A 13617-nucleotide genomic window follows, 5' to 3' on the forward strand; every position below is an offset into this window, starting at 1 on the left:
AGGTCTTATAGGTCTTCATAGAACTGTTCAACTTCAGCTTCTTCAGCATTACTGGTTGGGGCATAGACTTGGATTGCTGTGATATTGAATGATTTGCCTTAGAAACGAACAGAGATCATTCTGTCGTTTTTGAGATTGCATCCAAGTACTGCATTTCCAACTCTTTTGTTGACCATAATGGCTATTCCATTTCTTCTAAGGGATTCCTGCCCACAGTAGTAGATATAATGGTCATCTGAGTTAAATTCACCCATTCCAGTCCATTTCAGTTCGCTGATTCCTAGAATGTCGATGTTAACTCTTGCCATCTCCTGTTTGACCACTTCCAATTTGCCTTGATTCATGGACCTAACTTTCCAGGTTCCTATGCAATATTGCTCTTTACAGCATTGGACCTTACTTCTGTCACCAGTCACATCCACAACTGGGTATTGTTTCTGCTTTGGCTCCATCCCTTCATTCTTTCTGGGACAGTATGAAAAGGCAAAATGATAGGATACTGAAAGAGTACCTCCCCAGGTCAGTAGGTGCCCAATATGCTACTGGAGATCAGCTGAGTATTAAGGTTTATTAAAAACTGTCCTTTCCTTTGTCATGTAACACATCTGGCTCACTAGTCAGCACTCGGCAGATGTTTATTGAGTGAATGGAAATTAATTCATTGGGGCAAATTCACCAGCCAATCTCTATGACAAATCTCTAGTCCCAGGCTGCAGATAAACTGGACCTAGTTAGAGATTCCCAATTTGTGAGTGCAAACATTTCAGTCAGACTTCTTTTATTTTATTTGATACATACAGTTTCCTGATAGAAGTTTCTAGGAATGAGACAGGTAAATAACAGTTTCCCCTAGGGTGTCCTCTAAAATCTAGGATCTCCTAGTGTGGGATACAAAACCATTCTCCTCTGAATGCATTCCTGATTTATGAAGTGAACTTTGGGAATTTTATACCTCCACGATTGATCATGAATTGTTTGTGATTGTGTCCAGCCCTGCCTGAACCATCTCAGGACAACAGTAAAGAGAGAACGATCTTGCAAAGGTGCCAAGGAAAATGCTAATTTAAAAATAGTCATTGACTATTAGGTTCTTGATTTTATAACCTTATTTCATAACTTTTAAACTTGAAAATCAGGATCAGTTAGAAACAATCTGGTTTGTAAAAAAAAAAGAAAAGATTTAACACTATAATAACCTCTCACTTTAATGCCTATTTCCATTCTTTAAAATTAGATTTCTGTGCTTTTTGACTTAAAATTTTTTTAAAAAGATGGTTTATCAGGGTGAGCCAGAGACTCAATGTATTAATAGTTGAAAATTCTTACGTGAGTTTCCATGCAGTCAAAAGGTTTACACCTAAAAACTTATTCCTGTAATTCTTTACAATTCATGTATAATACAGATTCAACAACAACAACAAAATCACAACAGTTAACAACCTTAGCAGCAGTGTGTGTGTGTGTGCTCAGTCGTGTGTATCTGACTCTTTACTGCTCCATAGACTGTAGTCTGCCAGGCTCCTCCATGGGATTTCCCAGGCAAGAGTGTTGGAGTGGATTGCCATTTCCTTCTCCTGGGGATCTTCCCCACCCAGGGGTCAAACCTCCTCTCTTGCATCTCCAGTGTTGGCAGGTGGATTCTTTACAACTGGTGCCACCTGGGAAGCCCCTAGCAGCAGTAGCAACAACACAAATTTTTTTTGCTTCAGTCTGGGAGAAATTTGTAGCTATCAAATTAACTGAAAAATTTCAACTGAAAATGCCACAGAGAAGTTTAGAAGTCATAAATACAAATAAAAAGCTGAGCAGACTAAAAAATCAACAACTCTTCAAGGATCCCTAGAAGAAGTAAAGACCAAAAGGGCAAATTTCTGCCCCCAAGATTGGCATGATATACAGATGAATACTTACGAGACACAAGGGCAGACTCACTTGAAATTAGTGCCAGACAGAGTAGGAAAACGTGAACTATAACTGACAAATTGCTGGAGGCTCAGTGTAAAAAACTCTGAAAGTTGAAAACCCACCTTCCTGCCCAGCAATTGTCTGAGATTTACCTCCAGGAGCCCATGTTCTCACACTAAATATGGGAGAAAAGTTTCCTCATTCTAGGAAGGGAAGAAGAAAAGGAACCATTTTGAAATATACCAGAGCATCCATTTTTCTTAACAAGGTCTGCCTTCAGGAGAAACTAGTTACCCAGAGCCTAACTTGCTGGAATACTATCAGAGCCTAAGTAACCTGGGGGCATGGGAAATTTCCAGCTAACTTCAATTCTAGTCTTGCAAGTAGGAGAAGGGAAATATTCAACTCCAGGACACTCTAGTTACTTCCTTTACCTAAGAGGGGAGGAAACAAAAGACTGAGAAACACCTGTGAAGTTCACAGTCTGGAAGCTTAGGCTCACCAAAAGACCAAGACCTAATTATAGGACTATGGAAATCGCCCCCTGTGCACAGACTTCACTGCCACCTTACTCACAGCCTATTTACAGCAGTTTCTCTTATCCTATACATAATGTCCAGCTAGCAAGAAAAAAAATTACAAGACATGCTAAGGGGCAAAAAAACACAACATGAGTAGTCAGAGCAAAGATCAGAAGCAGACATGGCACGGTTTTGGCCTTAGACTGGGAATTTAAAACAACCATAATTAATATGCTAAGGACTGTCAGGCAGACAGCATGTAAGAACAGATGGGCAAAAATGTAAGCAGAGAGATGGAAATCCAAAGAACCATAAAGAGGGATGAATAGGTAGAGAAGAGAGGATTTTTTTAAGACAGTGAAAATACTTTGTATGTTACTCTAGTGATAGATACATGTCCTTACGTATTTGTCCAAACCCATAGCATGTACAACAGTGAATGTTAACTCTAAGGTTAAATATGGACTTTGAGTGACTGTGATGTCAGTGTTGTTGTAACATATATATCACTCTGGTGGGTGTTCTTGATACTGGGGGAGGCTATGAATGTGTCAATGCAGGAGGCATATGGAAAGTCTCTGTACCTTCCCCTGGACTTTCTTGTGAACTGAAAATGTCTCTAAAAAAAAAAGCCTTAATAAGTTGATTGTGTCGTATAAAGAAGGGCATGAACCAAAACTTTTTTATGTTAATCAACATGGGAAGAGATACAAAGCTTCTGAATAATTTCCCTAAAGCATGTTTAGAGTTTTAAAAAACCACTATTAGGGGAGCAAGAACAGAAGTGGTTGCCAAAGACAGGCAGGATGTAAATCCTGGTGGGGATTTTGCTAAGATCTTTATTTTCTTTTTAACTGTATTTGTTTATTTTTGGCTGTGTAGTTGTGGCTCATGGATTTAGTTGCACCGTAGCATGTGGAATCATCCCAGACCAGGAATTGAACCTGTGTCTTCTACACTGGTAGGCAGATTCTTTACCAGTAAGCCGCTATGGAAGCCCCTTGCTGAGACCTTCAGAACAAGTGGATCTATGTAAATACCAGAGAAAGGGAGCATCAATGTTTTATTAATAACCTGGATATAAAATTATCTAAAAGATGTTGCATGTGCAGTGGATATGAAAAGTTATGTATAAAACAAAGGAAAAATATATAAATATGATAATGTCATCAATTGAGTTTCAGCTATGTGCCAGGCACTATGTATGCAATATCTCATAGCCCCAACAGTTTAAAAATGGACTGTAGTTTCTTTGTTTTATTGGCAAGAACATAATAAGAGTATTTGGCTTGACTTTGTTATATTCCCAGGTGCCACTGAGGCTTGAGGTACCTGAACATGGCTTGTATCTGCTACATCTGATGAGAGGTCTGGTCCCCTGAGGACTCAGAGGACAACATGGACATGTATGCTTGCTTCAGGGCTAATGTGATTTGTAGTGAGGCTCAATGACCAGGCATCATATACAATTACTGGCCCAACATTTAGAAGATTGACAGTTTTGCAGAAGGAAATTACACATTGGTGCTGTCATTTAAGATAGGTAGACTGCTAAAGAATAAAGCCCAAACCTAAACCAATCCAGATGAGTAAATTTCTTCACTTTTGCATTACTCATTGTTTCACCTTATCTTACATCGTGGTTGGTTTTGTAGATTGTTTTACTTTGCCAGTGGTTGCAGTCAGGGGAGGGGATAGTGAAAAGTGTGCTTGGAGTCAAGATTCAGTTCAGTTCAGTCACTCAGCCATGTCCGACTCTTTGCAACCCCATGGACTGCAGCACGCCAGCCTTCCCTGTCCATCACCAACTTTTGAAGCTTGCTTAAACTCATGTCTATCAAGTAGGTGATGCCATCCAACCATCTCATCCTCTGTCGTCCCCTGTTCCTGCCTTCTATCTTTCCCAGCATCAGGGTCTTTTCTAATGAGTCAGTTCTTCACATCAGGTGGCCAAAGTATTGGAGTTTCAGCTTCAGCATCAGTCCTTCCAATGAATATTCAACAGTATCTCCTTTAGGATGGACTGGTTGGATCTCCTTGCTGTCCAAGGGACTCTCAAGAGTCTTCTCCAACATCCCAGTCCAAAAGCATGAATTTTTTGGCACTCAGCTTTCTTTATAGTCCAACTCTCACATCCATACATGACTACTGGAAAAACCATAGTTTTGACTAGATGGACCTTTGTCAGCAAAGTCATGGCTCTGCTTTTTAATGTGCTGTCTAGGTTTGTCCTAGCTTTTCTTCCAAGGAGCAAGCATCTTTTAATTTAATGACTACAATCACCATCTTCAGTGATTTTCAAGCCCAAGAAAATAAACTCTCTCACTGTTTGCATTGTTTCCCATCTATTTGCCATGAAATGATGGGACTGGATGCCATGATCTTAGGTTTTTGAATGTTGAGTTTTAAGCCAACTTTTTCACTGTCCTCTTTCACTTTCATCAAGAGGCTCTTTAGTTCCTCTTCACTTTCTTCCATAAGGGTGGTGTCATCTGCATATCTGGGATTATTGATATTTCTCCTGGCAATCTTGATTTCAGCTTGTGCTTCATCCAGCCCAGGATTTTGCATAATGTGCTTTGCACATAAGTTAAATAAGCAGGGTGACAAAATATAGCCTTGATGTACTCCTTTCCCAATTTGGAACCAGTCTGTTGTTCCATGTCCAGTTCTAACTGTTGCTTCTTTACCTGCAAACAGATTTCTCAGGAGGCAGGTAAGGTGATCTGGTATTCCCATATCTTGTAGAATTTCCCACAGTTTGTTGTGGTCCATACAGTCAAAGGTTTTGGCATAGTCAATAAAGCAGAAGTAGATGTTTTTCTGGCATTCTCTTGCTTTTTTGATGATCCAACAGATGTTGGCAATTTGATCTCTGGTTCCTCTGTCTCTTCTAAATTCAGCTTAAACATCTGAAAGTTCACAATTCACATACTGTTGAAGCCTGGCTTGGAGAATTTTGAGCATTGCTTTGCTAGCGTGTGAGAGGAGTGCAATTGTGCAATGGTTTGAATGTTCTTTGGCATTGCCCTTCTTTGGGATTAGAATGAAAACTGACCTTTTCCAGTCCTGTGGCCACTGCTGAGTTTTCCAAATTTGCTGGCATATTGAGTGCAGCACTTTCACAGCATCATCTTTTAGGATTTTCTATAGCTCAACTGGAATTCCATCTCCTCCTCTAGCTTTGTTCGTAGTGATGCTTCTGAAGGCCCACTTGACTTCACATTCTAGGATGTCTGGCCTTAGCCAGGCTCTAACCATCATGGTTATCTGGGTCATGAAGATCTTTTTTGTATAGTTCTTCTGTGTATTCTTGCCACCTCTTCTTAATATCTTCTGCTTCCGTTAGGTCCATATCATTTCTGTCCTTTATTGTGCCTATCTTCGCATGAAATGTTCCCTTGGTATCTCTCATTTTCTTAAAGAAATCTCTAGTCTTTGCCATTCTATTGTTTTCCTGTATTTCTTTGCATTGATCACTGAGGAGGGCTTTCTTATCTCTCCTTACTATTCTTTGGAACTCTGCATTCAAATGGATATAACTTTCCTTTTCTCCTTTGCCTTTAGCTTTTCTTCTTTTCTCAGATATTTGTAAGGCCTCATCAGACAACCGTTTTGCCTTTATGCGTTTTTTTTTTTTTTTCCCCTTGGGGATGGTTTTGATCACTGGCTCCTCTACACTGTCATGAACCTCCATCCATAGTTCTTCAGGCACTCTATCAGATCTAATCCCTTGAATCTATTTGTCACTTGCACTGTATAATCGTAAGGGATTTGATTTAGTTCATACCTGAATGGTCTAGTGGTTTTCCCTACTTTCAATTTAAGTCTGAATTTGGCAATAAGGAGTTCATGATCTGAGCCACAGTCAGCTCCCGGTCTTGATTTAGGATTCTAATTCCTACCCCCTAACTCAAAAGGTGTGACTTAAATAAAACATTTGGATGTCTGTTTTCACTTTTGTGAACAAATTTATTGGACTGAGAGATTCTGAACTTCCTTTCTAATTCTGATATTCCATAAATGTGCTTTAAACTTTCTGCCAGATTACAATATGGTTCCTAATAGCAGGTCACTCACCATTTGACTTCCTGGTGGCTCAGACTGTAAAGAATCTGCCTGCAGTGTGGGAGACCTGGGTTCAATCCCTGGGTTGGGAAGATCCCCTGGAGGAGGACATGGCAATCCACTCCAGTATTCTTCTTACCTGGAGAATTCCCATGGACAGAGGAGCCTGGCGGGCTATAGTGCATGGAATTGCAAAGCAATTGTTCCCTTGAGCGACTAAGCACAGCACAGCACTTATTATCCAGGCCAATGTCTTCATCTCCAGGTCCTTAATTGAATCACATCTTCAAAGTCTCTTTTGCCATGTAAAGTAACATATTTGCATTTCCAAGGATGTAGACTTCTGGGAGTGAGGACGTTCTTTACTCTACCTACCGCAATAAGTAGATGCTGGGCTGATTTACAGGGACAGTAAGTGCTGGGGCTTTGAGAAGGGAAGCACTGAGGAAGTCTAGGGCAGGTGGGCCAGAGCCAGAAAGTGGCTAAATGGAGGGGAAGTAACAGAGTGCCTGTCCCCACTCCAGTACTTTTGCCTGGAAAATCCCATGGACGGAGGAGCCTGGTAGGCTGCAGTCCATGGGGTCGCTAGAGTCGGACTCGACTGAGAGACTTCACTTTCACTTTTCACTTTCATGCATTGGAGAAGGAAATGGCAACCCACTCCAGTGTTCTTGCCTGGAGAATCCCAGGGACGGGGAACCTTGGTGGGCTGCCGTCTATGGGGTCACACAGAGTCGGACACGACTGAAATGACTTAGCAGCAGCAGCAACAGAGTGCCTGTAAAGGGACTGCATCTGATGGGGTGTTGGGTGGGGGCGAGGAGATCACTCTTTATATCACGGGCCATCCTCTGTGCCTCTTCTGCTGGGAATGGCACCCCCACCCCCACCCAAATCTACCACCTGTATGGCTGGCTGCATTCACTCCCCTGACAGTCGTGTCTAGGAATCATGAAATCTCAAGCATAAAATGTTCTTCCCTTACCAGCTTTTGATTTGTCATGTATCCATCAATATTCTTTTTCAGATATGCTGCATAAAATGCGGAACTATTGAGCAAATTGGTGCCAATTTAGTTTGAAACTCTAGTAGAGATAGGAAATGGACATCTTTGTATCACATAACTCCAGGTCTTGACAGATATTATGATGCAATTAAATCCTGAAGTTGGTGCTTAGACATTGAGTCCCATGTCTTAGATACCTCTGCTAGACTCCTTTGACCATGACCAAAGAGATTTTTAATTGTGTCCCCCTGAGGGCTTCCCTGGTGGTTCAGATGATAAGAAATCTGCCTGCAATGCAGGAGATTCAGGTTCAATTTCTGAATCTGGGTCAGGAAGATCCCCTGAAGAAGGGAATGGCTACCCACCCCAGTATTCTTGCTTGGAGAATCCCATAGACAGAGGAACCTGGCAGGCTACAGTCCATGTGATCATAAGACTCAGACATGACTTAGTGACTAAACCACCACCAGATTAAAATCCACCTGAAAAAGCTCGCTTGATTTATTTATTTATTTATTTATTTTTGTGGTTTGTTATGGCTTTATTTCTCATCGTCTGGCCGCATCCCACAAGCAGCCTGAGCTCCACCTAATCAGTGGCCCTGACCATGCCCCCCGGGGAGGAAGGACACTCACTCGGCATCCCCAGCCAGTCCCTGGCTCACACATTCACACCCAGGGAAGGGTGGGCCACCAGCCCCGCATCGCCCTAGAGGGGGCCGGGCACTGGGTAAACAGTCGGGCAGATGGGCCACTGGACAGGGAGGGTCAAGGAACCTGCAGCCCCGACGGCTGCCCCTCCCAGGCCTGCCAAATAGTCACCTGTTCCCTCCAGTGGGCGGTAGGTGGCTTCGGGGGGGAGCCAGTCCCCGGCTCCTCGGAATCGGAAGGCTGGTGAGCGTTCCCTGGTGGCCAGTAGGCCCCTGGAGTCCCTCCTCCTGGATCCTGAGGCCCCAGCACTGGACAAGTCACTGATTATATTGCTAATGAATGGTTACACCTGGGTCTCCCTGAGGTCACTCCCAGCCCTGCTCGCCTCCCCCACCTCACCCCTTCCCAGGGGCTCAGGCCTGGACCTGCCCCCTACAGGTCCCCGGAAGAGCTCCCCTGTGGTCACGTCCCCTCCGGGGATATGGGGGAACACGCTCCCCCTGAATGCAACCTCCTCCTTGCAAATGAGGAAACCGAGGCCCCGGGACAGGGGCAGAGGGGCTGCCTCCGCTCCCAGGGCTCCTCAGGAGAACAGGCTGAGCAGGAGCCCCCTGTATCAAATATTTAATGATGCATATAGTTTGGGTAGGCAGTTGTTAAATAGGAAATTGTTAAAACAAGAAAAATGGATGTCACACCACCAGCCCCCTCCACTGCTGGGACTTTCCATTATCCAAGCTTGGGGATACTTTCTAATATGTCCCTGTACTCAAGAAACAACATTTCAGGCTTGCAGAGCTTTGATGTATGATTCTCTGTCCCTTCAGCGAAACACAGCAGCTGCTGTTAGAGCCTAAAACCAATAGTGGATTTTAGGTTAGGCAAAGAATGAGAAGGGCATCTGTGGCAGAAGGAAGAAATGGGGTAGCCTTCCTGGCCTATAATTCTTGGAAAAGGAGAGGGTTTAGCTGGTTTCCCTGCAGAGCTGAGTTGTCTTGCCCTTTGGACTGCTTTTCCCAACCCCAAAGGCTCCTGCTTGCTGTAGGCACCAGGAGAGATTCCTTCCTAGGTCAAAAGATTATTTTTAGGACATGATTTTGCTTCCAGGGCAAGAACTGAGTGAGTGTGTGGTTGAGGAGGACCAGGCTGGTCAGTCTGAGAGATGGACAGATTCAACTGCTCTTGTCAAGGAGTTACTCTTGATGGGTTCCTGTTGTACTAGAAAGTTCCTTACAGGGATGACTCCTTTATGGATACTTTCAGGGAGCCATAACGTGCATATAGGGAATTTCCTCTATAACTAGAGTCACCTGGGATGCAACTGGATTGGAATCTTGACTTTATTACTTACTTTTTGTCCCTGAGCAGATAATGATTTCCCTGAACTACAGTTTATCCACATCTAAATTGGGGATGATAATAACTACCTGGCAGGAATAAAGATAATTCATGTTAAAGACCGGACACATTACTTGTCATGGGTCAAATACTTAAGAATGCTATCTTTTTCCTTTCCTCCTTCTCTCTCTCCTCCTCCCCTTCTCCTCTTCCTGCTCCTCCTTCTTCTAACAAATCGTATCCTTTCTAGATTGACATGTACACACTGCTATATTTAAAATGGATAACCAACAAGGACATACTATATAGCACATGGGACTCTGCTCAATGTTATGCGGCAGCCTGGCTGGGAGGGGAGTTTAGGGGAGAATGGATGCATGTGTATATGTATGGGTGAGTCCCTTGGCTGTCTACCTGAAACTGTCACAATATCGTTAATTGGCTATCAGTTCAGTTCAGTCGCTCAGTCGTGTCCAACTCTTTGCTACCCCATGAATCGCAGCACACCAGGCCTCCCTGTCCATCATCATCTCCCGGAGTTCACTCAAACTCACATCCATTGAGTTGGTGATGCCATCCAGCCATCTCATCCTCTGTTGTCCCCTTCTCCTCCTGCCCATAATCCTTCCCAGCATCAGAGTCTTTTCCAATGAGTCAGCTCTTTGCATGAGGTGATCAAAGTACTGGAGTTTCAGCTTTAGCATCATTCCTTCCAAAGAACACCCAGGACTGATCTCCTTTAGAATGGACTGGTTGGATCTCCTTGCAGTCCAAGGGACTCTCAAGAGTCTTCTCCTATACTCCAATACAAAATAAAAGTTTTTTTTTTTTTTTAAGTTTATTCCTTCTAGTTCCAAATGGTGTTGGCTTAATACAGTAACCTAAAGGAAATCATTGCACATTCCTCTGCTTTCTTAAGAAGAACGCACTCTGTAAGTCTTTAATTCTCAAACTAAAGTCAATCACCAAGGCCAGTACAGAATAAATCTGCCTTCTCCAAACTTCTCAGATCCACACCTGGAAATGTTGCACCATCATTGCCCAGCAGGATTATAATGTCATATTAAACACCTGGTGCATTGCTTGACCTGGAGGCACTCAAAGATGGTGACTATTATTGTCATTATTACAAGAGTTTACCCCTTTAAGTGCCAAATTATATCAACTTGTTTGGAAAATTAGATAAAATGCATTGCATACACTTAAAGATTCTTTAAAAGAGTATACAGTATTGAATTTATTTATTTATAGTATCCAACATTTATTGAATACTGTGTACCAGACACTATACTGAACAGTTTATGTACATAATCTCATTTAATCTTATTGTTGTTCAGGGAAATAGGAACTATTTTGACTTAGTTCATAGGAGGTAACTGAGGAAAATAACTTGCTCAAGGTCACCAATGACTGATCCATCATTCAAACTCAGGAAGACATGGGTCCCAATAAGAGTATACTGAATGTAGTTTAAATCTTTTCTTGAAGATTTATCAGTACCATCACAAGAACATCACTTAGTGTGTTGGGGATTAAATTGTCTACTTTCAAGGCGTGTAAGGCCAATAGGCATGAATTACATGATATCACACTGTCTTTCTTTTTTGAGGTAAAATAGCCATATAATTATGTGTTTATTTCATCTCATCAGTTTGGCAGTTATTAATATTACTTCTTGCTGATGCCATTGTAGCTGCCTTTTGCAACAATACACTCACCCCTGTTTTCACTGGGTATGCAATGAAATTAACAACAAAACAATAACAACAAAAACCAAGCTTGGTAGAATGGCATGTGAATGAAGAGCCTGACTATAGACAGTGCAAACTTGTAAATGTAGCTATATATTTGTATATTCATTATGTACATTTACTTTATGTAATGTATATTTTATAAATTTATTGTTGTATATTATATGTACATCACAAACTATAAAAGCATCTTTTACAACCTTTACTTAACTAATCTGCACTGAAGTGAACAGAAAGAAAGCTTGTCCAATTTATGTGTAAACACAGAAGAAATAGAAACCAACTGAGCATTTATGAGTAATGATCAGGAATCTTATGGTCTTTGTAACAACAGTTTCAACTAACACATGCTCAGGGGAAAAACAGAAAACAGCCAAACGATTAGAGCTGGGTGTGAATGAAGAGCTACAGACACTGAGTGAGAACTTGATAATGGTCAGGACAGCAGTAATGATCCATTGTGAGGCCTATTTCAGTTATCTAGAGGCTATTTTCTTGGTTTCTTCGTCTCAGTTTTGTCTGTTTTAAAGGAAGTCATTAGTCAAGGCACATGATGAGTGAATGTTTTGTAGTTTCTTTCAAGAGGCATCATCATAGTGAAGACAAGACAAAGTCTGTGATGTGGGAAGGGCTCCGTGTTCCAGGCTGCAATCTTATGAGGAGTGTGTCCCTGGATAATGGGGCTCTGAAGACATGAGCAGAAATTTCATTTCCAGGCAAATATGTAATTGGTTCTTGGAGCTGATGCAAGATCAGTCAGCTTTCACACATCCAGATCAAAGTCTCCCATTGGCATAAAAAATCTGTAGGATCTTAAAGGTCCTTTAGGAACCCCTTAGCCCAGGGTCAGTTGTCCTCAGCACACCTTCAACCAGTAGTCAAACAGGCTTAAGCAATCAATGCCTGACTTCTCTTTAGCACTAATAATTGCCATCACAGTGAGACAGGCTGGGACCTGGGACCCTTTCCTGCCGTGCTGCGATGTTTACAACAGGACACACCTCTTTTCGAACACAAAATACAAAGAAACTGTATGGGACTAAAAATAACTGCATTCATGTGCAGTTGAGGCAAATTCTGGACAAAAGATACAAGGAGACCAAAAAACCCAACTGCCACTTTTGAAGATCCAAGGGGCTGGAAGCAAAAGTGGGATATGCTCATGCCCCGTGCACACACCACCACCTAAGGGGTGGGCAAACCACCTAAGCCACCCCTCTGGCCTGACCTCTGGACACACCACCACCCTTATCCCATATAAAGAACAAGCTTGCCCTCAGGGAGTGAGCAAGCAGAGGGATCTGTTGTTTATTCTACCCCCCCGCCCCCGCCCTGCTGCAGCAGGCAGCCCAATAAAGCCTTGCCTGAATTTCTTGTCTGGCCTCTGATCAATTTCTATTGATTAAGGAGGCTAAGACCCTGTTCAGTAACAACAGCAAACTTCCAGTTAAAGTGAGAATGTAAAGAATGGGCTCCCCAAAGAGCCCAAGGGCTGAGCAAAGACCATGGGTTAAAAAGGTTGGTTTCTCCTTTTCCTGCTTTGCCTTGTGGTCAGTCAGGGATGTAGTGTTCCTTTTGGCTTAGAGATTCAGGAATTTTCACTGGCTGCAGTACTTCTATGAAATCCTTGCTGTTCTGTCTGTAGGAAGACAAAGATGTCAAGTCCTGCAGGGGATGAGGCATGATACTTGGAGTTTTGAGAAAATTCATTTCTACTTCTGTCATATATATTGAGCATTAAATGTCTAGAGTGACCCTCTGATATTTGTTTACTTCTCTGCAGTCCAGCTCTGTGTGGGGTAATGTTGGGTTACATGTGGCCATTAGATCATGTATAGCTAATGTTAGGAAAGTCATTCTGCTGATTTGGCCTCTTTATAAGCCTATAAAGTAGTACCATTTAACTAAAATAGCTGTGAGGCACCTTCCAATCTTATTCTTTTATTTTATTTAAAGGGGGTGGAAGGAGTGAAGGAGGTAGGTATAGAAGAACAAAGAAGAAATGATGAACATTATATGATAGCAATGAGATTTAGTTGGAGGTTAGTTGAGAGACATTGATAATTATGTATTTTTAAAACATATAAAAATTTTTTTAATTATTATTATTTTTTTTGGTTGCACTGTGTGGAATACAGGATCTTAGTTCCCCCACCAGGGATCAAACCAGTGCCCCCTGCATTGGAAGTGTGGATTCTTAACCACTGGACTGCCAGGGAAGTCCCAATGATTTTTGTATTTTAATTTTGTGAACAAGGCCAGCTTGCGTTATCTTGTAAATACTTCTGAAGTATGCTGTCTTCAAGGAAGTCAAATATGAAATGGGACTGATTCCTTGTTTTCTATGTTTTAGAGCTCATGTCCTCATGAGAAATTTT

This window comes from Bos mutus, chromosome 15 (assembly GCF_027580195.1).
Source record: "Bos mutus isolate GX-2022 chromosome 15, NWIPB_WYAK_1.1, whole genome shotgun sequence".
In the NCBI taxonomy this organism is placed as follows: domain Eukaryota; kingdom Metazoa; phylum Chordata; class Mammalia; order Artiodactyla; family Bovidae; genus Bos; species Bos mutus.